General features: G+C 42.8%; 1 protein-coding gene across 1 annotated transcript in view; it reads right to left on the minus strand.

Moving 5' to 3' along the window:
- HS3ST5 (heparan sulfate-glucosamine 3-sulfotransferase 5) overlaps positions 1-26,811 on the minus strand; it is a 200,414-nt gene that overhangs the window by 131,823 nt on the left and 41,780 nt on the right. Inside the window, exon 2 of the mRNA XM_004702011.2 lies at positions 2,801-2,913. The gene's annotated coding sequence lies outside the window, so the exon portion shown is untranslated. The remainder of the gene's footprint in view (positions 1-2,800; positions 2,914-26,811) is intronic.

A 26,811-nucleotide genomic window follows, 5' to 3' on the forward strand; every position in this document is an offset into this window, starting at 1 on the left:
AGCAAACCCAGTGTAGCCTTACAGTCCATGGAGCGAGCAGGGAGGACGCGCTAATCCTCCTCGCCTAACTTCACAAGTGGGGAAGAGGATCCATTTTAGTATCCACAATCCAAGGAAGAGACCATACATACCTCCCTTTCCCACACTTTCTACCAATTTCTCACACCAGCCCTTCCTCCCATGTACTCTTTTTTTCTCTCTGGTCATGAAAACTCACAGGTAATACTCCCAATTATGGGGTTTATTAAGGAAGCAATAGGGTGCACTTCAGGACCAGGAATGACTTGGGATACAGTTCTTCAGTCAGTTTCTTGGAGAGGCTAATGGCAGGCCTCTCCCTGGCTTTGAGCTTTTTGCCACTCAGACTCTCGGGCCATCCCCATCTCTGTGCCACTTGGGCTATGTTACAAAGTTCTTTATCTTCACCAATAAACAACCAGAGGTACCCCAGCCAGAAGTTGCCCAGTACTCTGTCTCTGAGTCAGCTATTCTAGCTATGTCACATGCCTGGAGACATTTCATTTCACCAGCAAGCCTCCTGCCCAAAGGTACTCAGTTTTCTTGCCCGTATGTCAGCTCTCATCAATTGCCAGTCTGTTGGCTCTGCTGTCTCTATTTCTCTGTCACTGCTTTGTGCCATGATTGGCGTTATAGTTCTCTCTGCCCCTCCTGGGCCCAGGAGGTTCCCAGTGCAGGGATCCGTGGTTCAAAGAATATATTCCACTCTTAGCGCTTCCGTTTTGGTGGTAATGAGCTCCTCGCTGTCCACCTTTGAGATGGCTCATTTAAATCCTAGTGAGATGGCTAAATTGACCAAACCCTTCCTTAGTGTTCCATACACTTTAGATGCATGGTACTATTTCCACAGGGTGCCAGGTATCTTATTTGTATTATTAACAAGCTATCTAATCCCATTGGTGGGCCACAAGCAACCCACTGGCGTAGCCCCACTCAGTTACTGGTAGCACTTACAAGAGAAAGGCCAAAGAGAAGTCATCCATCTCACCACTGGGTCAGACACTCCAGTTCTGATGCTGCTTTCTTGTGATTTTAGACAGCGGTATGACTTCTCATGGTCACGGCTTTCCTGTTTTCAGGAAGGTACAGTTAACAGCAGGGAGGTTGCATCTCACCTCTACTGGCTTCGCTATTGCCACAAGGAAAGGAGCCGATATGCCTTTACCCTCCATCCTTCTTCCCCCTGTTCTGCTAGCAACCATTTCTCCCACTGAGCCCTACTTCCATGCTAGGCTTGACAATTCATTGCAATGGCCACACAGAACTCACAGACAATACTCACAGTTATGGGGAGTTTATTAAGGAAGTTCGTAGGTTACCGTATGACAGTTATCAGTAAACAGCAAGGATACAGTCATCAGTCCATTGCAACACCTTCTCTCAGCTAGCAGCCAAGCCTTTCTCTGAGCATCAGCCTCTCAGCCACATGGACCTTTGGCCTCTGCCTCCATGAACTAGGAAGCCCATCAGTGGCTTAGCTTCACACTTCTATAATCTTGATACTATGCCTTTATTTAGTCTCATAGCTTCATTGCCTTGGACTGTGGTCTTGGCCTGGACACTATGTTCTGCCCCATAGTCTCCCCCTGCCAGTCGCTGGTGCCTCTGATCTTGGCTTCAAGTACTTCAGACAAAGACCTTGAACATGCTCTTTTTCTGATGGCTCTTGGCTTTTTTGCTGCGTTCAAGATGGCATGCAGGCACAGAGGAATGGTTTTAATGGAAGTGTTGTTTTTGTCTTTTAGTAGACCAGATCCCCAAGGAAGTAAAGGATGTGATCTGGTTCACAGCATCTACTCCTGGTAGGACTTAATCCCAGCCACAGGTATAGAGTTCAGAATTATCATGTATGACATACAGGATTATGGCTATATTGACTACATTTCAGATGGGGATAATAACATTTATTATAGATTATTATTCACGGAAGTGAGATAGATGGTGACCTGAGTAGTACAATGGTTAAGTCTGGCTGCCTACCAAAAGGTGGGGGTGGGGGTGGGGTGGGGATGAACTCATCAGTTGCTTCACTTAAGAAAAGACCTGGAGATCTGCTCTTGGCAAGTTTAGAGCCTGAAAAGTTCTGTGGACCAGTTCTACTCTGTCCTCTGACTCAAATCAGTAGAACAGGATCTCAAACTCAGGCAGTCTAGCTCTGGAGTCTGCTTTTAACCACTGTGCTTTCCGCTCCCGCCACACCCGTTTCCCCACACTCTGGGATCTGCCATGAACGAATGTGACTGCTCTGCCTTTCTGGAATAAACAGCTGTGCTTAGGGCACAGGACATCTACCTAAAGAGACAGAGCCCAATAGAGTGCACGTGCTGTCAAGTGCAAGTGGAATGGCATAAACCTATACCCTATGGACATCACTCAGAAATAATACGGCTGAGGAAATCAGCAAGATTTTATCACGTTGGTGAACTTAGGCGACTAAAACAAGCAAGAGGAGTTGGGAAAGATCTCTCAGGGACCAGCATGGGCCACGTCTTTGTGGGATCAGGACAATGAAGACCCCTGCACTGGGAGGAAGATTCCCATGCATGAACGCGGAGAAAAGAGCTCCTTCAGAGCAGTCATGACCCAAAGCTCCAGAGGAGAGGGAGGCCTGGCACGTGTACCTGCTGGAGAGCTGCCAGAGCTTTCTGAGCGGCTGTGTTCACCCCAAGCTGTGCGAGGCAGGGCTTTCAGCAAGCCAATCAACGGGCAGCTGTGTACATGGGGGGACGAGGGAAAGCCAGGTCACACACTGCAAGAGCATCCAAGTCTTTGGTTCACATACCTACATTCAGACACTTCCCAATTATTCCAGCGCTGAGTATCTGGTTGATGGGTATTCCATGGCCTCTCCTCACCTATGGCTGTCCTTTGGGGTTATTTGCTGCTTATTAGCACCTGCAGGTGAACAGAGGCAAAGGGATTTACCAATTAGGTTTTTTTGTTTGTCCCTTAGTATTTGTGGCTGAAGACTTATTGAGGTAAGAAGTATATTGTAGATGATCATTTCATTTCTCCTTCGTTATACTTCCAATTCATTATTAACTTTTTTTTCTGATAAGCAGAGATCACACTTGAGTTTTAACTCTGAAACGTGTCATTGCTAATTCCCTTTGATAGGCTTGTAAATTGGGAACAACCCACAAGTACTTTCAAATAAGGCTCTTGTAGCAGCACTTTGTCTCTGATGATCTGCTTGCTGAGATTTTTAAGTGAGGTTGGTTACATGTAATTTTATTCCCAAGACTGAATAGTGTGTGCCACCAGATTGATCGTTTTCAGACCATGTGATGATTATCCATTCTAACCATTCTTACCTCTGCTTCAACTCAAATTTACTTAGCAGTTAGTGCTTCTTTGTAAATGGCATCTAGATTACACAAGACCTGGGTACCTCTCAAGCTACAGATTACATGTCTGGCACTCACACTAAAGTGCTGTATTAGACGCAGAGAATAAAAATAAAAGCAAGGGGGAAATTAAACAGATTGCAACGCCAACTCGTTTTATAAAGCAATAGCTCATTGTTATTTCCGGCTATTATTAAAACGTTCCATGGCATCTAAACAGATTGTAGGAGTCTGAACCCAATGCATTATCATCACGATCACTAATATATATTCATTAATTGCAGTCACAACGATTACTCTATTCTCCAAGTGCCAGGGACATACATCTTTCCCATGAGCTCACTGTATGCAAATACATTTAGGGTGGAAAGTGAACACTCTCTCACACACACCTTTTCTCTTTCCAAAAGACCTTAAGAATGAATGGACACAGGTGGCTAATTGCCAGCCCTGGGATGTATTGTGATGCTCTCTTCTCTGATTAAACACTGTCATATATTATTTTTAGTTCTTCCATTTGAGTCCCTGTCAGTCTTTCACATCACAGCTTACAATCCCAATATTGCCAGCAGAGTTGCAGAGAAATCAGGAAAGGAGTTCCAAAAAGTGCACTCTGTCATCTCAGGGTCGGTGCCCAGCAACCAGCCCCAATGCATCGCCGACTCAGTCACCCACGAGAGTAGCCACACATCAGCCAGAACACTGCGTCCAGTGTTCATGAGACATCCTCAGTACGTTCACAGGCCTGCTGATCCTAAGATACAATGAACAAGACAATGCCCCAGATCTTCTGCATCTCAATCTATTTGATAAACTAAAATTGTTTTCCAGGTTCCCAAATAAGCAGAACATAGTATAATTGTGAATGATTAAAACGCTACACTCAAGAGGGCACTCAACACTCATTACACCGAGGAACTCGCCCCCTGCGGGAAGTACCTTCAATTAGTTCCGTTGTCACAACAGAAGAATGTGACAATCAGTAATTACAGGTGTTTAGTACCAGGAACAAACACTTGAACTTGCCTTGAAATCCGACTCAGTCACAGAGGCTCTCCTTTCATAAAGCCCTAACCTTTGCATTTGCTCCAGAACACAGCAAAGTCACAGAGCCCAGGCAAGCCGACTGCCCCCAAAGCTGGGAGTGGATGCGCTGCAGTGTTATGAGCAATTCTAACGCGGCAGGTTAAAGTGGAAGGTCAGTCATAATGGCAAACATAGTAACTTTTCCAAAAAGAGTCCTTTCAGTGATACATGTACTTACTCACCTAATTTATAAACATTAAGTATCTACCATCTCCTCTGAATTTATGCTGAGTGATGACTGTAAGAAACAGCCAATTATTTCCTTCTAACCAGAAATTTAAATACACAAATATACACATTGATGTTTTTATAAATTAAAAATTTGGAATCTTTACAGTAACGTGTTTCTGTAAAGATAATTTATTTTACATTAGTGAAATTATAATTATAATTATAATACATTATTTGAATAAAATTTTTAATCACATTCGGATTTTTCTTTTTCTGAGCTTCCATAAAAAATAAGCATTTTTAACAAATGCATCTTTTTTTAAACAATTCTTATTGTGAATTAGGTGAGGGGCTTACATTTCAGATAATCAATTTTGTATTCAACAATTAGGGTTATTAATCAAACTCCCTAGCAGTTGACCCTTTACCCGATCTTGGATTTCTCTTCTCTCTTATGGACTACTGGCCTCCATTTCGCCCAAGCCAGCAGCTGGGGACAGCCTACCCCATGCTTCATCCCTCCCTTCCCCCCACCTCGCCCCTGCAAAACTCAATCTTTTGCAGAGAAACAGGCTACTACGATTATGAGGAATTTTCTTAAGTGCTCACAGAACTAGAAGACAGGCTAAATTAGAGCCGGATTAGTGACTAGGAATAGAGTTTGGAGCGAAGTTTCTTTAGTAAAGCAGATTTCTTTGCTCTGCTTCAACATCAATGTGACAACCCTGACCAGAATAAGGGTTATCTTTTACTAACTGCCACTTCAGGGAAATGCATTCAGTCCTTCCCTTCAATAGAGGAAAGAGCCCATTAGACGCGTGGTGCAAGTGGCTGCAGAATGATGAATCTCAAGTTACGAGTTCCAATTTTAATGATTAGTTGCCGGCAACTTGTATTTAATTAAAATGGTTATTTTTAATGCATAGATTTAATTTAAAAATAATAATTAGCTAAAAAGCTTATTATTACTGCCTCATTCATTTTTAAATTAAGTTGTAAAACAGCACAAAAAAGTGTGTTACAAAATGATATTTTGAAGGATATTAGAATCAGTTTGCATCTTTTGTTGGTTTCAGTTGTTGACCCCGGTGAGCTGTTTCGGTAAAATGGCATGTTATTGGCATGTTCTTTACACTTATGGTGTATACTTTCACACACACACACGATATATAAGTCATAGTCAAGAGTCTGATCACTTAAGCTTCAAAAAGATCCAGGGTTTATACATGCATATTGACCTTAGTACATTTCAGAGTACTTCAGTTGACGATACCTAAGTGTTAACAGGCAGCATGATAAAACTTGGGTAAAACTTGCTGTGGATCAGGTCAATAAGTCCAACCAGAATGTGCTTCCAAGCAAATGTTCTGGCTTTCCTTCTCCTCTAACTAACAGCATGGTCTCTGTACACAGGAATTGAGAGAGCAGGTGGCAAAGTGGACACTCAACACAATAGGCTCACGAGGCAGTGAGGGCCTACATCCATGAGTGTCCAGTAATGTGGTTGTTTGGTTGGTGAACAGAATGACTAAGCTCTGCACATTTGTCTATTAATAATAATTGCTACCATTTATTAACCCAACTCACTGCCATTAAGCTGATTCTGACACACAGTGACCCTATGTAGGGTTTCTGAAACTGAAAATCTTTTGGGCAGCAGACAACCTCATCTCTTTCCCATGGAGTGCCTGGGGGATTTAATATTAGATATAAACTTAATGAATTAAATGCCTAATGGGGTGATATGATCTCTATCTGGAGCAAGAAAGGCTTGGAGCTAAGTCACTTGCTTGTTGTTAAGTACCACCAAATCTATTCTGACTCATATCAACCTTACATACAATGGAATGACACGTTGTCCACACTTGGTTAGGGTCACGTGATTGGTACGTGATGGGGGCAGGGTTTGAAGTTTCCCTCCAATCCTTGTTATTTCGCTGTCCCAGCTCTCCATCCTGAGCATCAAGGAAGGCATTCCCAATTGTGAACTGCCTATAGCTACCACCACACTCACCACCATCGCCCCCACCAGGCCACCCCACACCACCGCCAACCACCAACCAACACCAGCACCACAAATCGTTCTCTTGCAGCAACCGTGTGAGTTAATTAGACAGTGACTGGAACCCATTGGTTTGACTGTTAGTAACTAAAATCTCTGGTACTCAATCCTCGTATCCTCCCAGACAGTCAGACCTTCCTAATATTGTGCCTCAGCTTTCTCTGCCCTGAGGATCCCTTATCATTAGGGGGGTTCAGTGCTCCCCTTCTCTGACATTAGCTCAAAGCCCGCCCCCCCGCCCCGCCCCTTCCGCATTTTAATTTGGGGACAGTTATAAAATCAGACTCAGCTTATACATACACATCAAGTGAAGTGGTGCTAAATATTGGTCTGCCTTGCACACTAGTCCTGTGATGTGGCATTCCAGGAGGACTTTAAGCAACACAGTATCTCTGTTACCTCAATGGCCACCTGTTTCTGTTTTTCTTCCGGAAACAATGAATCGGAGTCCCACTGTGGAGTTCTACTGAGATGGGGTCTCTGCAAAGAGTGTGGGCAGGAAGGACACCTACCCTTCCTGTGTTGGTGAGACTGTACTAGAGATAATACAGACTGTGATCAGAGATAATTATCTACTGCTTTTACATTTAATGCTCCAACTATCACTCATCAATTTAATGTTGGACAGCTTCAGAAGGTCCAACGGTTTGAAACCACCCCAAATTAACTATCACAAAGAGAGACAATTTGAGGAAACAAGAAGTACAGGCACGTCTGCTTTAATAATCTCACAAAGGTCTTTAAATATCATCTGCTTTGCCATCCTTTACTGGAATGGCTAAAAGATTATACAATGGCTGGGGGAAGGGGGGGGACTAACTAAAAAACCACAACTTCTTGAGAAGCTAGCTGGAGATTTTAATTCTGTATTTCATCTCCCAGACAGCGAAGTGCAGCTAGCCATGGCAAGTGTTCCTAATAGATAAGGGAATTGTTGCTTCACATATAATTACGCTGAGTCTAAGGTAGACACAGCCCGCCATAGCATCATCACACTATCACAAGTGCTCTAAGTCTGAAAAGAATCCATTTGTTGGGGGGTCAGAGCTACCTCTATTTCACTTCAAACCAGGGTTATCATGGAATAAAACGGATAATTCTTTGGGGGAAACAGTTTTTTGGAATATGGGGAAAAAAGCATGAAAGGGTAAAAGAGCCCGGCTGCTGTGACTGGCAGTTGGTACAGACAGTTTGTGTTCTCTTGTGTTTGCTCTGGAATGTTAAACAGGTCGGGTTCTTTTTAAAAGAAAACATTTTATTCAGAACATTCTCCCATAAAAGCCCTCTTTGACAAAGTGTCATTTTTTGATATATTACTACATGTCTGCCCACATTTTATATTCAAAAAAGGCAAGTAATGTTCTAACAACTTTTGACAAGTATGGGGAATTAAACTTCCAGAAAATCGACTCTTTTAATGTAATACTATCGGCTGTGCTATATTTTCTATTTTGAATTTCTTCACAGCTGGTAACAACATTTTAAAATTATATCAAATTTTGGCTTAAAGCAGTGTAGAGAAATTAAAGATGAGTAATTAGGATAGGAAAGCTTCAACTTATCAACAAAACCTATGAAAGAATATTTTCTGAAATTCGTTGAGAGCTACAGATACAGCATGAGTTATAAATGCATACCAGAATGTCCCCAAATTTTCTAATGACCCGGGAATCTCAAGAATTCCAGCTGTTAATCACACATATTTATAAGTTCACTGTTGTTAGTTGCCTTAAGGTCTGCTCTGAGTGACCACCGGGACGTTCTTGTCCACTGTTCGGGCTATTGTGTCAATCCATCACATTGAAGGTTTCCCTCATTTTAACTGATCCTCCTCCACTTTCACAACGAGGATCTTCTTTGTTTAGTGCAGGGTCTGGATGATGCATCCAGATCAAGTGAAGTACAGCCCAGTCATGTTCCCTGGTGAACAGACTTCAGGTGTATGTCTTCTAAGATTGATTTGCTGGTTCTTCTGCTTTGTTGTTAGGTGCATCTAGCTGGTTCTGACTCCCAGTGACTCTATGTACGAGACGGTGCCAACGGCTGCACCAGCTTCTCAGTTGTTGCTATGTATGACGATAACATGCCCAAAGCGCACATGACAGTCTTGGCATCCTTTCTGTAAAGGCGCATTCTGGCCATCCAAGGCATACTTGAGATTCCTTGCCAGTACCATAATTCGAAGACACAGACTCTCCTTTTGCGCTGCCCGCTTTCCCACGCACGGTGAGGTGACTGAAAACACCGGGACTGGGGTCAGGCACACCTGAGTCCTCACAGTGACATCTTTGCTTTTGATCCTTTAAAGAGATCTCTTACCCCCTATCTGACCAGTGAAATCGTCACTGGACTTCCTGACTGCTGCTTCCATGGACGCTGGCTGTGGAGCAAGGTAAAATGAAATGCCTGAGGACCTTTAATATTTTCTCTGTTTATCATCGTTGTTTATCGGTCTAGTTGTGAGGACTTTTGTTTTGTGTCGAGGTGTAAACCGTACAAAAGGCTGCAGTCGTCGACCTTTCTCAGTAAGTGCTTTGCTTCCTGTGGTTCAGCAATCAAGTTGTCGCATATGTACGTATGAATAAAACAATATTAATGTCTTCCTCAAATCCTGCTGCTTTGTCCTTTTACATATCGTCCAGCTTCTTGAATATGTGCTTAGCCTACCGACTGAATCATCATGGTAAAAAGATATAACCCTGACACAAACCTTTTCTGATTTTAAACCACACACTATCCCCTTTTATGTGTAAAAGACTGTCTCTTGGTCCAAGTACAGGTTCTGTATGAACACAATTAGGTGTTCTGAAATTCCCATTTGTTGTAGTTACATAATTTCATGTCATCTTGAAGATATATAAAACAGTAGGGGTGGTATTCAACCTGTCAGGACACAGTCAGATGGGGTCTCCTTGTGGGCGTGGCCTTCTCATAAGGAAGGAGCCCCCCCTTCTCTCTGTGCCTTGACCTTCCCACTGGTTGATCCTGGTTGCTGCCAGAGCCCTGGAGATGTTAACACCGCCCTTGGATCCACACAACTTTGCACCCACTAGCCTGTGGTCTTCCTGCATTCTGCCTCATTGCTTATGTCTGTGTCATTCCTAAGAGGGACTTATGGACTAGTACCAGACTTATGGATTGTACTGGACTTATGGACTTGAGCTGGACTGGGCTTGATAAATAATTCCCTCTTGATATAAGGCTCTTTGTGATACATAACGAGTGTCACTGGATTTGTTTCTCTAGTCAACCTGGCCCAACACACCATGCTTCACAGGTATCCATAGTTTGTTAGGCTCCACACAATCAAATGCCTTTGGCTAGTCAATAAAATACAAGTAAATATCTTTCTAGTATTCTCTGGTTTCAGCTAAGATCTACCTGACATCAGCAATGATATTCCTCATTCCAGGTCTTCTTCTAAATCCTACTTCAATTTCTGGCAATACCTTGTGGATGCATTGCTACAACCATTTAAAATTTTTCCTCAGTAAAACTGTACTTGTATGAGATGTTAATGACATTCTTTGATAATTTCCACGTGTTGTTGGGTCATTTTTCTTTGGAATGGCAAAAAAAACATGAATCTTTTCCAGTTCGTATGCTAGGTAGACATCTTCCAAATTTCTTGGCATACATGAGTGGGCGCTTTCAGATGAATGAGTTAAATCTATTTGTTGAAATACTGCAATGCCTTTAATTCCTGGACACTCCTGCTCCAATGCTTTCAGTGCACCATGTGGTTTGTCCTTCAATACCACATTTCTTAATCACATGCTACCTCCTAAAGTGGCGGACTGCCAACCAATTCATTGTGTACCGTGACTCTGGATGGAAGTGTATTCCTTCCGCCTTCTTGGCATGTTTCATATTTTGTTCAATACTTTGCCCATAGAATCCTTCAACATTGGAACTCGAGGCTCATGTTTTTTCCTTCTTCAGTTTTTCTAGGCTTGATAAATGCTGAGTGTGGCTTTTCCTTCTTGTTGGTCTAAATGCAGGTCTTCCTACATTTCAGGATAGAACTTTGTCTTCTTGAAGTCTTTTGGTCAATGCTTTTGCTTAACGATTTCTTCCATTGTATTTAGTAACTCCATGTTCAAGAGTTACCCTCTGCTCCTCAGAAGCATGGATCATGAGACTTTGCTTCATGTTCTTTAAAGAGCCCAGTCCCTGGAAAAGGACAGCCTGGTTGACAGAGGAGCAGCAAAAGAGAGGAAGACCGTGACCAGATGGGCTGACACAGTGGCTGCAACACTGCGCTCAAACATAAGAACAATTGTGATGACGGCAGAGGACTGGACAGTGTTTCTTCTGCTGCACACAGGGTCCCGTGGGTCCTACCTGACTCAATGGCACTGAACAGGAACAACAACATGCTCAAGGGAAAGCTGCAGTGTCTCTTCTGACATCCACCTTGTCTGTTCTGTCTTTCCTCTTGTTTTTCTTTTCATATCCTTGGTTTCACCGCACAACTTTTTGAGTCTTCGGTCATTAATATTTAGTATCAAATGTATTCTTGAAGTTGCTTCCAAATATAGGCAGGATAGATTGAAGGTCATGCTTAGGTTCTTGTGGACTTGTTTTCATTTTCTTCAACTTCAACTGCAATGGACTCCACTGACATTTCCCCACCATAGCTTCTTTGATGGTAATTGAAATAATGGCAGCAGCACATGCTCCAGTAGGAGAGCAACACCCAAGGCACCAACATGCGATCAACGGGTAGAAAACTGGTAGGTTCGTGGGCAGTTGATGGTATATTTGATATTCTCTGTCAGCATCACGCATCATGAGTCAAATACATACAGGTGAACTACTAAATCATAACTTTAGAAGTCAAACCCTTTTTAATTTGTTCTCCTGCCATCCCAAGTTGTGGAAAGAGTTAAGCATGTATTGAGAGGCTGGTGACTTGAGCCCCCCACCCCCACCCCCGAGATTTCCTGGAGGAAAGCCGGGCAGCCTGCGTCCAGAGGCCCCAGCACTGACAACACTACAGTGCGCCTCGGAGGCCGGGTGGACCTGCAGTTCCTGGGGTTGCTCTGTGTGGGAATGGACTAATAATAACTCCTATTTTAACACCACCGATATACTCACAGGCACTTCAAGGCAAATGGTGTAAGAGCCCATGCATTCCATGATTCTAACTGCTCGACCGTGCATGTCTGGGGCACTGCTTGCTCTTCGATGTTGCATGTTCCCCGTCGTCGTCTCTGCCTTGGTCACTCATCACCCTGAGCTTCTTTCAGTTCCTTGAATAGACCAGGCTCTAGCCCCTCTGCCTGTGTCACTTGCTGGCCCAGACTGGCTCGTTTCTTTTAGATCTCAGAATAGGTGTTATCTTCCTGAAGACGTTTTCTCCGGAAAATCTTTCTATGGGCACTTTCCCTCTAGAATCTTGTTCCCTTCAACCCGAGGATCTGGCTCTCTTGATGTCTCTCCTTGTTTGCATCCCCAAAGGGACCGCAGCTCCTCGAAGGCTCTGACATCGGGTTTACTGTTACTGCTCAGGCCAGAGCTTGGAATACTTTTGGTGCTACCTCGTTAAAATGATAAATTTATGTGAGAATTTCATATATGGCACGCTTCCTCCCCCCATTCTTCTCTTCTTGGGGACATACTCACAGTCACTGGGTCCATTATTTAAGCACGGGTAGAACAACCTCATTGTTCCTGGGGGATTCTGCAACTTTTACTCTTTATGGGAGTGGAAGGGCCACATCTTTCTTCTGTGGAGAGGCTGGTGGCTTTGAACTCATGGCTCCGAGGTCAGCAGACCACTGCATCACCCACCACACCACCAGGGCTCCCTTTGGTAATATACAAACTGTTAAATCCGCCTACACTTTAAATCTATTAACTTATTTGAACTGATGTGTTAAGGTTCTCAATTGGATTGGCTAGCTAGAACAATCAGTTTCACATTTCAGTTCAAGAGCTTTCTTATACTAAATCTTTCTATAAACAAAGTATAAGACAGTCAATAGGAGCTATTAAACTCTAGAAATGCATGCTTAGCTTTCAGTTACTGATAGATTTTTAATGGTACCAAGAAGCAAAGATTGCAGGGGGCAGGGAAATGTGGTGAAAATCAGTATATAACATGTGAAGTAGCTCGTTGTTTTAAACCACTTTGTCATTATGACTTGATAACTTTTAGGCAGGCACTGTTGTCAAAGAGGAGAAATTTGAAACCAGTATCCATTAATGAGTCAGGAAAGCAGAGATAGGGAATGTCGCATCTTTATGAATACTGTTATTAGTTAACCAAGAGCTTTAATAATCAATATATTCTTGAAAGGACCCTAAATCTAATGAGGCAGCTGTGGATAACTAATCATGATTATAACAAATTCAGGGTTCTTTGTATGCAAAATTCAAATCAGCAAAGTGGAATTTCATTAGCTAACCATCTCAGTCCACCTCCAGAATATAGGAGGCATTTATTAAGAATACACAATGACCTACCTGCTTCCATATTTCACTACTGCCTTTGGCTAAAGTGGGGCACGTGGGGAAGAACTCCATAGAAGGGGCTACTTGCAAAGAGATAAATAGACTTCCTATTTTAAAATTTGCAACAGCAGTACTTTTCTAGGTCAAGATAAAAAATATGATGAGTTTATAAAATGCAGAAAAATAATTTCTATTCCCCCCTAAATTATTTAATACAACTGCTACTTGTTTCATAGATTAGTCATGGCATTGATGGGCTACTATACATAAAAGAGCTATCTTTCCCCCCAATGATGATGATGAATAAATTATAGCACAGGATATACAATCACCATCGAAGAAATGAATTTGTTCTATTGAACTGTATTTTCACTTCAAGCACTGTTCTCTCAAACCCATCCATTTCCAAAATGCATGTTTACAACAATTCTGATTTTTAAAGGGCACTTCACATTGATTCTGAGGAATCTGAGTTCTCCATAGTCTTTTCTGGCAATCTGCTTCTTATCAGATCAGCAGAAACAATGTCAAAACACCTGTCACAGTCATTTCAAATGTCTATCACTAACCAAATTGTACATAAATGATCTATGGTTACAATGTAGCCCTTGAATGAAGGACTTCAAGACAAAAAATTACAGTTGAAAATATAAATTGTTACACTGCACAAAAAAGGCACTTATCTCATCTGCAAAAGCTTACAGCTTTTATTTTTATCTTTAATCAGAACCCAGAGAATATTTTTGAAAGAACTAGCCTAGCTTTTCATTCACACAGAGCGTTATATATGCTTGAACGCCTACACACAGCGAACACCATCGTTCAACTAACCACCACAGGACGACAGATGGAAATTGAGTCAGATTGGCAACAAAGCACTGCCTGAATTCCTACAGTCATGATAAAAATGTCCCCCTTTTCCTTCTAGCACCGTAACCCGCCCACCCCTCAACTGAAACCCATAAGGTGCAATGATTGCAAGTAGGAAGCAGTTGCCCTTGAGTTGATTCTGAAGGTACCATTGTGTGTGTCAGAGTGGAATTGTACTCCGTAGGGTTTTTGAGTGCCGATTTCTTTCTTTTTGTGGTGGTGGGAGGGAGGGGCAAGTTGCCAGGCCTTTCTTCTGAGGCACCCCTAGGCAGACTTGAGCCACTAACCGTTAGCTTCAAAGCTGAGTGCTTGAAGTTTGTACCATCCAGAGACTGAACGTGGATTAGGCTTTTCTAAATGCGGTGGGAAAGCCTCTAGGTGATACATCTTTGTTTTTTAAATGTCCTGCCTAATAATTCTTTTCTCCAGTCTTAACCTATTTATTAGTCGTTTCTATGAATTGGCATGCTCCTCAGGTGACAGCTATATCAACGTACTTGACAATGGGTTCAGCAACAAACGCCCAAGCCTTTTCCCTTGCAGGTTTGCACATACACCTGCCTGTCGTTCGGAACCTCAGGGCTTTCCCACGGCCACGAAAGTTGCACGCACATCTTCCCATTCTATCTGCACCTACTCCCCTAGAATAGTAATACAGGTCATCTACTATATTTTTTGAATGTGAGATGGTATAAATTTTAACATCTAGCGTCAATGAGGTATGTATCAAAGTCACATTTACATTACCTAAAGAAATCACATTGGATAGTTATGCCTTTGAAAGCAGCCCTACAGGACAGAGGACACCTCCCCCACTGGTTTCCTAATGTGGTCTTCCTGGAGCAGATCGCCAGGTGTATCCTTCCTTGGAGCAGTGCTGCGGCCTGAGTCCCGATGTGCCGCTGGCAGCTCAGAGCTTAACCAGTGCATCACCGGGGTGTCGGAGACTTTTGATTTGGCACTGCGGTTCTGTGTGAAATAACATGGTGTGAAGGTCAATGGAAAAAGGCATTTTTAATACTTTCAGATTCTGTATCGTTCAGCCTTGAATTCATAGAACTTCATGACGCATGAAGAACGCTGACATCCTTGCAGGTTTATTTTTGAAGAGTGTATGGAGTGTTTTGAAAATGGTGATGGCAACATATGTACAATTGGGCTTGATACAATGGATGTATGAATTGTTGAAAGAGCTGTAAGAGTCCCCAATAAGATGATTTATATTACAAAGAAAGAGTATATGAAGTATTCCGCTGGGCGCAATCCATCTAACCACCCTGCTGTTGCTAACATAAAGGAGGAAGCTTAGCAAAGCCGACCCTCCAAACGGTAAGAAAGAACAGAGTTCAATGTACCTGATGACTAAGCTACCGCGGCACATTGTGTCACTCTTTGTGTGCCCCTTTACTGGCTTCCCAAGGATCAGAAACAAACACTGTGGTCTTTACTCTGATATCTATTTTCAGAATATATCTTACTAACAAAGAACTTAGTCCTATGAGAGGTGTTCTAGTTATAAAAGAAGAATATCTTTTTGTAGGAGTTTATTTGCTATTTGAAAAGCGATATTTATTTGACACTTTATCCATGTGCATAACAAGCAACAAACTGTAGAATCATACTTTTTCTTGATACTGTGGTAAATCTAAAAGAATGACATTTATTTAAATAAGGATACTTTCCTGTAGCTGAAAATCAACCAGGTATATGGGAAGAAATCTTAACTTAGTTTGGAAAGGAAAAAAAAAGGAATTAAATCCAGCTGGCTTTCAACATTGTTTCTACTGTTTATTTATTTACCACTGAATTGCTTATTTATTGGCGCTCTACAAAAACATATAGTCGTATATTTCCCCATTTTTAAGTATGCAGTGAGCTGCAGCTGATAAGAGTCTATCTCTTACCTGTTTTGATTGTGACCTATCTACATACTTACACAGGATATCTCAAATGAATAAAGGAAAGTGGATAAAGGCATGTTCACCACACTATCACTGAAGAGATGTGTCTTGGAGGAAAGATGTTTATACGTGAAAACATGATTTATTAGCCATAACCAAATCTACTTACCAATCAGTGCTGTATATGGCTGACAGAATGACGCGCGCCACAAAGACTATGGAAAGTGGCCACAAAACCCAACGAATCCTACTCTCCCGTTATTTACTCATCAGGAGTCCACATATTTTAACTCCTCTTGTCAACCAAGAAGGAAAGACCTGGAAGGGAGAACAATGCACACACAGCACCACTAGGGGGTGCTGGGCTGCCCTCCACGCCCCAAAGGAACAAACAAACACACAAACAGAAACCTCCCTGCCATTAAGTCAATGCTGTAGACTTAACAGCAGTCCTAAAGGGCAGGATAGAAACGGTCCTTGTTGCGTTTCCGAGACTGTAACTTTTAGAGGAGTGGAATACCCCGTCTTTCTCCCTCAGAGTGGGTGATGGTTTTGAACTGCTGACTTTCTGGTCAGCAGCCCAACCTGTAACCACTATGTGTCCAGGGCTGCTCAGGAAATGTCACAAATGCCAGTCAAGTGGGGAGCAAGGGCTCTATTTCCGACATGTGCCACTGGGAAGTTATAAATGCCCAACTGGTTGTAAAATATTTTTCTCTTGCTCTCCTGAGGCCTTTCCGAGGCTGGATTTCAGGAAAGCAAATTACAGGAAAACTCCACAGAATAATGGATAGATTAAGTGCACTTCTTTAGAGGCTATGAAAGTTGTCTTTCTATAAAGCCTGTCTTCGTGAATCAACCAGATGGAGGAGAAAAAAGGTTTCAGAAAACAAGGGCAATAAGTAGCTTTTGTTATTTTCTTTTAAATAAAATGCTATGTCAAACAAGAGGCGGCTGTGCCATTACGGAAAAAAAAGAACTATTTACCATATACATAACACGCTGTTTGACAAGTCTGCGCTTCCTTTACCCAGCTCCTTTTGTGCTCTTCCTCACTGCGTTTGTGCCCAGAACAAAACCTTTTTGGATACAGAACAAGGTTGGGGACACAAACTCTGCCAATTCTAGGTCCTTGTCTTCAGCCTCATAACTCTCCGTGGTGAATCGTTGTTTGTTCACTGCTCTTTCGGAAGGACTTAAACTAGAACCTGGCTGACAGTAAGCACACAACACATATTGGGATAAGAATAAAAGACTATAGACCAGTTACGGCTCCAGCTCTCTGATCTTGGCTATTATGTGTAATTATCCTCAGTGAACGGTTAGCCTAGACCACACACACTCTGTGCCTAGTAGTAATAGTTTCATACCCAATCATTTAACTTTCACAGAACTGTGGGATAAAAGGCAGCATTTCCTCCATTTTAAGTGGAGTAGTGCAAAACTAGTATAAGAATGAGGTATTTAAGTAATCCACCCAGTCTTAGCACCTTGTAGAAGGTTGGACTTTTGTAACTTTGTATAAAGGTGCTGCTAGACGTTACACTCTCAGTATTTCCAATCCTGCCAGGGTTACTCATGGAAGACAGGTGTGAATGGAGTGTCCAGAGAAAGACTGTCTAAGAAGAGTAAGCTGGCAAACTACTTCTCAAAATCCTGGAAGTGAAACCATACATAGTGGATTACTATTATCTGATACAAGGGGCTTCAAAGGGTTTATGTAAAAATTCCATTACCATTTGTGTCAGGCCGAGTTGACTAGAAAAATGAATCCAGAGCTTTATGTCAATAAGTAATTATTTATCAAGAAAGCATCCTAGCCCAGTTCAATTCAAGTCCGTAAGTCAGATATTAGTCCATAAGTCCCTCTTCAGACTCACACAGTCACATGCAGAATGCAGGAAGATTGTGGGCTGGCGGGAGCAGAGTCGTGTGGATCCAGGGTTAGTGGAAACATGGCAGGGCCCCAGCAGCCTTAGGCTGGCCAGCAAGCAGGACGATGAAGGAGAGAGAGCGAGAACTCATGCAAAGCATACCCCAAGAGGACAGCATCAGGTTGTGACCTGATTCATGGGTTTGCCTCACCCCTAGCCAAGAGTGTCTACTTGACATAAAAGCCTCTGACTACCACGTCGTTTAATTCCATTTGACCACAAGCTTTTTGAAGCCCTCTTATCCTGCTGGAAGATGAGCCCAGGCTGAAAGGCTCTGTAAATATGTCTGGGGCAGAGCTGCCTCCTCAAAGCAGAGTTAACCTTAATGATGGGCTGGAGCAGAGCTCTTAGGACTTCCATTTGTTAGGGGCCACCATTCAAAATGGGGAGAAACAGCGGCAAACATTCATCAGTGATTTGAATGTGGACTGTATGAAGCATGAATCTAGGAAAATTGGGAGTTCTCAAAAATGAAACAAAACTCACTGAGTTGGTTCCAACTCCTGGTGGCGCAGTGGTTACCTGCTTGGCTGCCAAGCAAATGGTCAGAAATGCTTAGAAATGCTTCCTGCTCAGAAATCAAATGCTCTGCAGGAAGAGTGACAGTCTCAGAAACCACAGTTCTATCCTGTCCTACAGGGTTGCCATAAGAAAAATAAAATGGAACACAGAAAGCTTACAGTAGCTGAGGGATTTGTGATCTGAAATGGAATGGTACTAGACATTTTGAACCAGGTAATCATATAGTCTGTTCAGCCAGAAATGACAAATTAAAGTAAAATAATGTCAAAAAGTGTATTTCAAGATCTATTCTCAAGTGCAACAGGCTAATATCCATATGGTTCTAAAAAAGCCCAATTAATACAACTACTATTCAAATTTACAAACCAACCACTAATGCCACAGAGACTTGCATTTAACGTAGAGAGGGCACAACTGATAGGACATGACTCATGACAAAGTGTCCACTCCCCCTACCCCCCGTACTGTCCATCTAGGGTACACCCAGGAAGAGATTGCCCTTCCCGGAGCTGGCTGGAGAGGGACAGAGGTAAACTACTTTCCAATGCACTCCGCCCAAGGCTATGATGATCTATATCCTTGGTTAATGATCAGAAGGAATTCAATGGAAGCTTCCTCTTTGTGGGGAGTCTGCAAATGGATTTTGGGTTTTAACTGTCATCGATAGTCTCTTGCAAACACGATGGTCGTAATTTAAATTCGAATACAACGGACACATATAACTCAAAGTCATCAGAAGAGACCTGACGGCATTTAATGACGACAATAGGTCAGGTGTGTTGAACTTGAAGAACTATTAAAACTTGTTCAGTCGACAAGTCACTCTGTCTGGGCAATCTTCCAGGTATGAACTGCATCCTCCCCCCCAACACCCCACTCCGGGTTCCTTCGTCCTTCTTCCGCGGGCCATCCTCCTTGCCATGATCTGAGCAATAGGTGGGGAAAACCAACAAAGAGGCAAAAGGTCTGCAACCTCTTCCCCTTTCCAGCCGTGTCACCTGGAGACCACTGTGAAATTCACAAATGTCCATTTAACAAAAATTTAACTTCATTTACCCATGGATACTTCCTGATTCCCAAAGGGAAATTTTATACACATCACATGGCCTATATCATTCTCAATTGTTACCGTATCTGTAAGCTGCTTTCTCACATGTAACTCCTGCTTGGGGTTTGCAGTGGACCTCATTACAACTCTAGATTTCTCTTTGGGATATCAGAAATATTTACTGGAATTTTCCAATTTGGTCTTAGAATAAGAAGCTATATTCTGACCTAGTTATTACAAAACTTCAACAGCATGGGAAAACGGATGAGTCCAATGACAGTCGACAGACAGCCTCTCTTCAGAAGGGTCTTATTTTCTGCAATGTGTCCTAAGCTGCTACAGGGCGGCCGTGGATCTTGTAGAAGAGCAGTTACATGGCAGCATGACCTGGACCAGGAATTGAAGATGCGGCCACAGACTGAGCCATTGTATAAAAGACTAAAATGTCAAGGAGCCCCGATGCAGCAGTGCGTGAACATTTTGAAAGAGAGCTTTCTTCTTTTGGGCAAAACCAGACCGCCTGACTCCCAAGTGTTCTTTCTTCAGGGAACTTGGGTAAATCTGACTGGAGAGAGAGAGAGACCACTTCCTTGAAGTGCACAGTTCCTCTGGAGAACAGTTATTTCTTTATATGGTTCATTAGCATTTGTTTGGGACATCATTTACATTTTAAGACACAGCTGTATAGGTTTTTTCCATATGATTAAAAATTATTCACACTAAGTATCCATAGTAAATGCAAACCCCTTATTTAAAACAGAATGTGAATGAGTTCAAGAGAATATTGAATTGTTTACAGGCATTTCTTGGAAAGACTGTATAAAGTCTATTACAATTAGATTTTCACATAATTATAGATGAAAATAAAATACATATTACTTTTTTATAAAGAAGAAAACGATCATCTTTAAGTTGCTATTGGGTTCTAAATTTATTCAATAACGAATAAAATTCAAGTAGGAAATGTATTTATTTTATACAATATTTTCTTTTACCCTGAACAAAGAAAATAAGATTTTTTTCCCTTGTTAGAAAACGCTGTAAACATTAGCTCATTAAATTTCATTTGTTTCTCTCAAAGACTAAGCTAGAAGAGGGTAGGTATAAGGGTCTTTATAGTACAGCATCCTAAGGGACTTGGAGATCTGAGTTTTTGCAATGCATGAGCTTCACTGCCTGGGCTCTGGGATAAACAGTTTTGAGAATTTGGGGCACAAGCAATCTAGATTCCTTCCTTGTCTGTAAGAGGAGAGGATAAAATAAGGTTAAATTAGTTCTCAGGTCTTAGAGGTTCTCACAGTGATTCCAGGGGGTAATTCCTCTTAGTGGAGCCAACGGAGTTAATCTCCATGAACAGGGACAAGAACAAGAGTGAATATTACCCTTCCTCAGGTCACAGTGTCTAATCTTGTCATTATTAAAAACCACCATCCAGGTAGCATCCCACCATTACTCTAGCCAAATGGGAGTCACACTTGATGGCTTCTCATTCTTTTCTGTAGCTTATGACTCACAAGGATTTTTGCCAACTTTTGGAACGGGTACACATTCGGGAAGACGCCAACCTGCTTTCCTCTGGGAAAGCGTTCACCTCCTGTGAGAGAACACCACATTGTAGGGCCCTACAGAAGGAACACAGCCCGGCCCGTGCCATCCTCACACCTAGTCCTAGGCTTGAGCCCATTGTTGCAGCCATACTTAGGGTCTCATGTAAGTTTAAATATGACATTTCCTTCATCACTTTGGCATAATTGACAGTTACACAACAGTTTAATTATTTGTTATGAATCTGTTTTCCTTTCTCTCTGGGTGTCTGCAATTACATGATATAGATGCATGTGTATACATGCACAGAAACACATACAGACACAAGTATATATACATATGTCGTGGTTGGTGCTGTTGGTCAGTACCGACTCACAGGGACCCTGTGAACCACAGAACAAGATGTTGTCTGGTTCTGCACCATCCTCACAATTGTCCTTATGTTTGAGCCAATTGGTGTAGCCACCGTGTCAATCCATCTTGCCCGGGTCTGGTGGTGAAGTGGTAAAGTGTTGGGCTGATAACCGCAGGGTCAGCAGTTCAAAACCACCAGCCCCACTGCCAGAGTGACAAGGCTGTCTACTCATGTAAAGATCCGCAGTCTCAGAAACCCACAGGGGCAGTTCGACCCTGCCAGTAAAACGGTTATTAGAGCTTGAATTCTGAGCACTACATTTGCACAAGGCTGTGCATAACAGCAAAAGCCAAAAAATCCATCTGCAGAGTTCCTACATAGATGAAGTCTCCTTTGAGTTCCTTCCAGCGATTAACCAAGGACGAAAAAGCCTTGTCCACAGGGACAGACTAGGGCATTATCTCTATCCCCTGAGCAGCTCAAAGAGGAGCAGTTTCCTTTAAGCCAGTGGTTCTCAATCTTCCTAACGCTGCGACCCTTTAATACAGTTCCTCATGTTGTGGTGACCCTCATCCACAAAAATATTTTCGTTGCTACTTCACAACTGTCATTGTTGTTATGACTCAAGCGACCCCTGTGAAAGAGCCGTTGGACCCCCAAAGGGGTTGTGACCCACAGGTTGAGAACCGCTGCTTTAAGGATCTTGCCTGATCTGTCCGGGTGGAAACTGCTGTGCTGGGGTTGCATAGTCCTAAATCACGTCCTGAGCTACTGTGGTCAGAAGGACCAGGGGAGCTCTTTAAAGACACTGTACATGCCCCAATCCTGGTGCCACTGCCATTGCGATGTCTTGATCCGCCACCAATCATGCTTTTGTGAGTTGCCTCTGTGCACCCGTGTCCTTTATAAACCCCTACATCTCAGCTGTGGCACATAACCTCCTGTCAACTTGAGTGAAGGGGTGGAGTCTAGCCTGTCAATCAGTTCATAGCCTATGGTGCCGCTGTGTGGACAAGGCCTTCTCCTGAGGATTCGAGGCACTCCTGTTTTCCTGGAGACCAAACACACACTCTGCTTCACATTCTGTTGACAAGCCACATGAAGCTACGCTGATGGCAGCCAGAGCCCTGGAGCTGGAGGAGCGACATGGAGAGCCGAGCCAGTGCTGAGATGTTCCCACAAGACTTTTCAACCGCTGGCCTGTGATCTTCCTGTTTTCGGCACCACTGCATGTGCTGCGTGAGTCTGTAGAAGAATTTATGGACTAGCATCGGACATATGGGGTAATATCTGACTTATGGGCTAATAACAAATTTATGGACTTGATGTGGACTGGGCTGGGATGTTTTCTTGGTATACTATTACTCTTGGATTTGTTTCTCTAGTCAACCCAGATGAACAGATCAGCAAAACCTTGGATGCCATTAGGGCTGAATGCTAACAGCTGCCCTTACCTGGATGATACGTCTTTGTCCTGTTTGGGGCTTCATACGTGTTCTTCCTAAGTCACATTGGAGACTTGAGCGTCTCCTTTGTAGCCTAAAACCCTATATAGAACAATTAGAGTTCAGCATGCACTATGAGGGGGTTTCCAAATTTTGTATTGGCTTCAATGTGCAACCAAACCTGTGAGACCCAGAACTCAGAGGGACTGGCTGGCTTTTCCAGGTCTCACAAGCTTTCTGCCTTTGACAGAGTGCAATCTTTCCACTTTTCTGTTGCTCCTTTTAGTGGAAAGTATTCTAATTTCTGCCTCTCACAGGTTTCTACCTTACACAGGTTCCAGTTTTTCACATGCTTTACTGTATTTATCGCTATTAAAATTCCATATCAAAACCCAAACTCACTGTCAGAGTCATTCCAACTCATAGCGACCTTCTATGAGGGTAGAACTGCTCCTGTGCACTCCCGAGGTTTGTAACTCCTTATGGGAGTAGAAAGCCTTCTCTGTTTCCCTCAGAATGACTGGTAACCTTTAGCCCGTGGGATTAGCAGCCCAACGCATAACTACTATGCCACCAGTGCAGGCTTCTTACTGTGTTTAGATACAGCTGATATTCTATCATCCTCATGCCTGCTCTGGAGAATTATCTTAGGGAAGTCTGCTTGGTTTTACTTTGGCAAACTGGTTGCTGCATAAATATGATCCTGGGATCCTCAATGCTATTTCTTGGTTAAAATCCCTCCCCCAGAGGGGTGCGTCAGATTAGAGCACACGGAGAAGCGAAAAGGGATGAAGGGAGAAGAGGACATCTTGACCCACCAAGTCCTGAGGATGATGTTCCTGCTCAGAGCAGACAACGCATGGGGAGGACCGTAGGGCCAGCCCCACCATGGGACACGGCATCCTTCACTGAACCACCGTGCTGCCGGGGACAGCACTGGATTCACAGTGAGGGAACAGTGCGCGGTCTGGCCCCATCACGTTGGGGTATGGCACTGTGGACAAGCAGCAGAGCAGCAGGGAAGCAGAGCGATGAAACCCCCGGGGAACACCAAAAATAGACTTTGGAGACAGAGTGTGACACCCCATCAGACTCGACTGGAAATCACTCGTAAAGGTCAACAAACAGACCTTGAGCTATTTATAGGTTTTTCCATTTATGTCAGTGGCTTTCTTTTTGTTATTGTTGTTCTGTTTTTGGTTGCTACTGTTTTGTTGCTTTTGACTTCCTTTGTTGTTTTATTTGGCTTTGCCTAGTTTTTGCACTTATTAATGTATCTACATATCTATCTAGATAATGTAGGTGGGACAAATAATTCGGAGATGAAAAGAACAGGGTTCCAGGGGATAAGGGAGAAGGGGAGGTGGGAGAAAGGAAAGGGGGGCGGGGAATCCCAGGGACAAGGGAATGACAAGTGAACTATAATCAATGGAATGAAGATTATAGGTAGCCTAGTGGGGCTTAAAACAAGGGCAATGTAGCAGCGAGGAATTACTAAACCCGAATGTAGGCTGAACATGATGGTGGGGCAAGAGGAAAGTAAAAGGAAATAGAGGAAAGAACCAGGAGGCAAAGGACATTTATAGAGGTCTAAATACTGGCATGTACATATGTAAATACATTTATATATAATGAGAGGGGAATAGAACTATGTACTCATATATATGTTAAGAATTAAGGTTGCAGAGGGACATTGGACCTCGACTCAAGTACTCCCTTAACCCTATAATGCCTGAATTTTTAATTTCAGGGAAAAAATTGTTTTTAGTCTTTACGTTCATTGTCATCGATATATTTTAATATATAGATTTTAATTAAATGTTACAAAAATGTCGTGCTTGACATTATAAGGTTAACACAAGAACACTGTTCTAATAATCCTGCATTCTGTGATGCCCACCTTCCTGACACAATCATTGAAGATAAAATGGGTGCATAAGCAAATGTGGTGAAGAAAGCTGATGGTGACCAGCTATCAAAAGATATAGCACCTAGGGTCTTAAAGGCTTGAAGATAAACAAGTGGCCACCTAGCTCAGAAACAACAAAGCCCTCATGGAAGAAGCACACCGGTCTGTGTGATCATGAGGTGTCGATGGGATCAGGTATCAGGCATTTAAGAGCCAGAACAAAATCATACCCAAGGTGAATGGGCCGGTGGGAGTTGGGGGGCATGAAGTGGAGACCTAATGCCCATCTATAGACAATTGGACATCCCCTCATAGAGGGGTCACAGGGAAGAGATGAGCCAGTCAGGGTGCAGTATAGCACCGATGAAACACACAACTTTCCTCTAGTTCTTTGGTGCTTCCTTCCTGCACTATCATGACCTCAATTCTACCTCACAAATCAGATTAGACCAGAACATGCACAATGCTACAGATAAGAGCCAGCCCGCAACACAGGGAATCCAGGGTAGACAAACACCTCAGGGCCAACAATGGGAGCACATATACCAGTAGGATTAGAGGAGGGTGGGGGGAAAGGGGAATCAATTTAGAACCCCCCTTCCCAGGGGGACGAATAATGGAAAAGTGCGTGAAGGTCAACGGAGGACAATATAAGATATGGAAAAAATAATCTATAACCTATCAAGGGTTCATGAGGGAGGGTGGATGGGGGAGGGAGGGGAAGAAATGGGGAGCTGATATCGAGGGCTCAAGTGGGAAGAGAATGCTTTGAAAATGATGATGGCAGCATATGCGCAAATGTGCTTGACACACTGGAGGAATGTATGGATTGTGATAAGAGATGTAAGAGCCCCCAATAAAAGTATTTTAAAAAAGGAAAGAAATAGAAAAAGAAAATCCCTTGGTTTTTGATTCCTTGGATTCTGTGTACTTTCCTTTCTCTTATATTTGGTGAAATGTATCCTCCGAGGGCCTATTCAGAAAGGGGACATGTAAGGTAGAAATTTCTGAGTTTTGAATGCTTGAAAATGTTACTCAAGGTATATTTACTCCCACCAATAATCAATAGAGCCAACGTACATAGAATTTTAAGTCAGAAACACTTTTCCTTCAGAATTATGAAGACATCTGTTCAAAATCCTCTCCTTCCCTCTGCAGTGTGGCTGGTGGATTTGAACCACAGACCTTGCAGTTAACAGATGGGTGCTGTAACCACTGCACCACCAGTGCCCTTCCATAATTTCCAGTTACCTATGATTGCAAATGAGAAGCCTGATGCTTTCTGATACAGAACTACATTTTTGCTCTTCAATTTCTTAGGATGTGTCTTTGTCCTTGAGTTCCAATCGATGCCATGGTGGAGTAGTGGGTTACACACTACACTGCCACCCATCACACTACCATTGCTCTGAGGGAGAAAGATGAGGTTTGTCTACACCTGTAAAGATTTGCGCTCTCAGAAGCCGAGGCAGTTCTAGAGGGTCACTGAGCAATCACCTCCATTGCAGGGAGTTTGATTTTTCTATGTTCAGTAGTCTGTTACACTAATTCTTTATAAAAGTGGGTATTTTTATTTACCTTTCTTGGAAATCCACGGCCTCTTTCAGTTGGAAATTCATGTTCTTCAGTTCTGAGAATATCCTTTTGATGATTCCTCTTCTCTTTTCGGTTTCACACTGGGAAATTCTTATTACTCACAAGAGGATACTTTTTAACCTTCTTGATCTCCTAGCTCTTTGTTATATTCTGTGGTAAAATGCCATAACTTCATATTTCAATCCTTTTATTTACTTCTTCCTTTCTGATTTTAATTTCTAAACATTTCCAGGTTTTTTCCTTTGAACATGCCTCTTTTATAAGCACTTGCCTGCTACTTGAAAGATTGGCAGTTCAAACCTACCCAGGACTTCACAAGATAGAGCCTTACCTCCGGGCTTCCGCAAGGATGACCGCCAAGAAAGCCGTATGGAGAAGTCCCACTGTTTCACACGCAGTCGTGATGCGCAGAAACAGTCACCGTTACCCGACAAAGTAGTTTTCATTTCACTGTGTTCACATCTTCTCTTCTTTCTTCACATCGTCTCCGCAGGGAGCTGTCTGACTTCCTGATTCGATGGCTTCTGCTAACACATGATGATC

Source organism: Echinops telfairi, unplaced genomic scaffold (assembly GCF_000313985.2).
Source record: "Echinops telfairi isolate 266 unplaced genomic scaffold, ASM31398v2 ScPeMD7_3533;HRSCAF=4204_0, whole genome shotgun sequence".
Taxonomy (NCBI): Eukaryota; Metazoa; Chordata; class Mammalia; order Afrosoricida; family Tenrecidae; genus Echinops; species Echinops telfairi.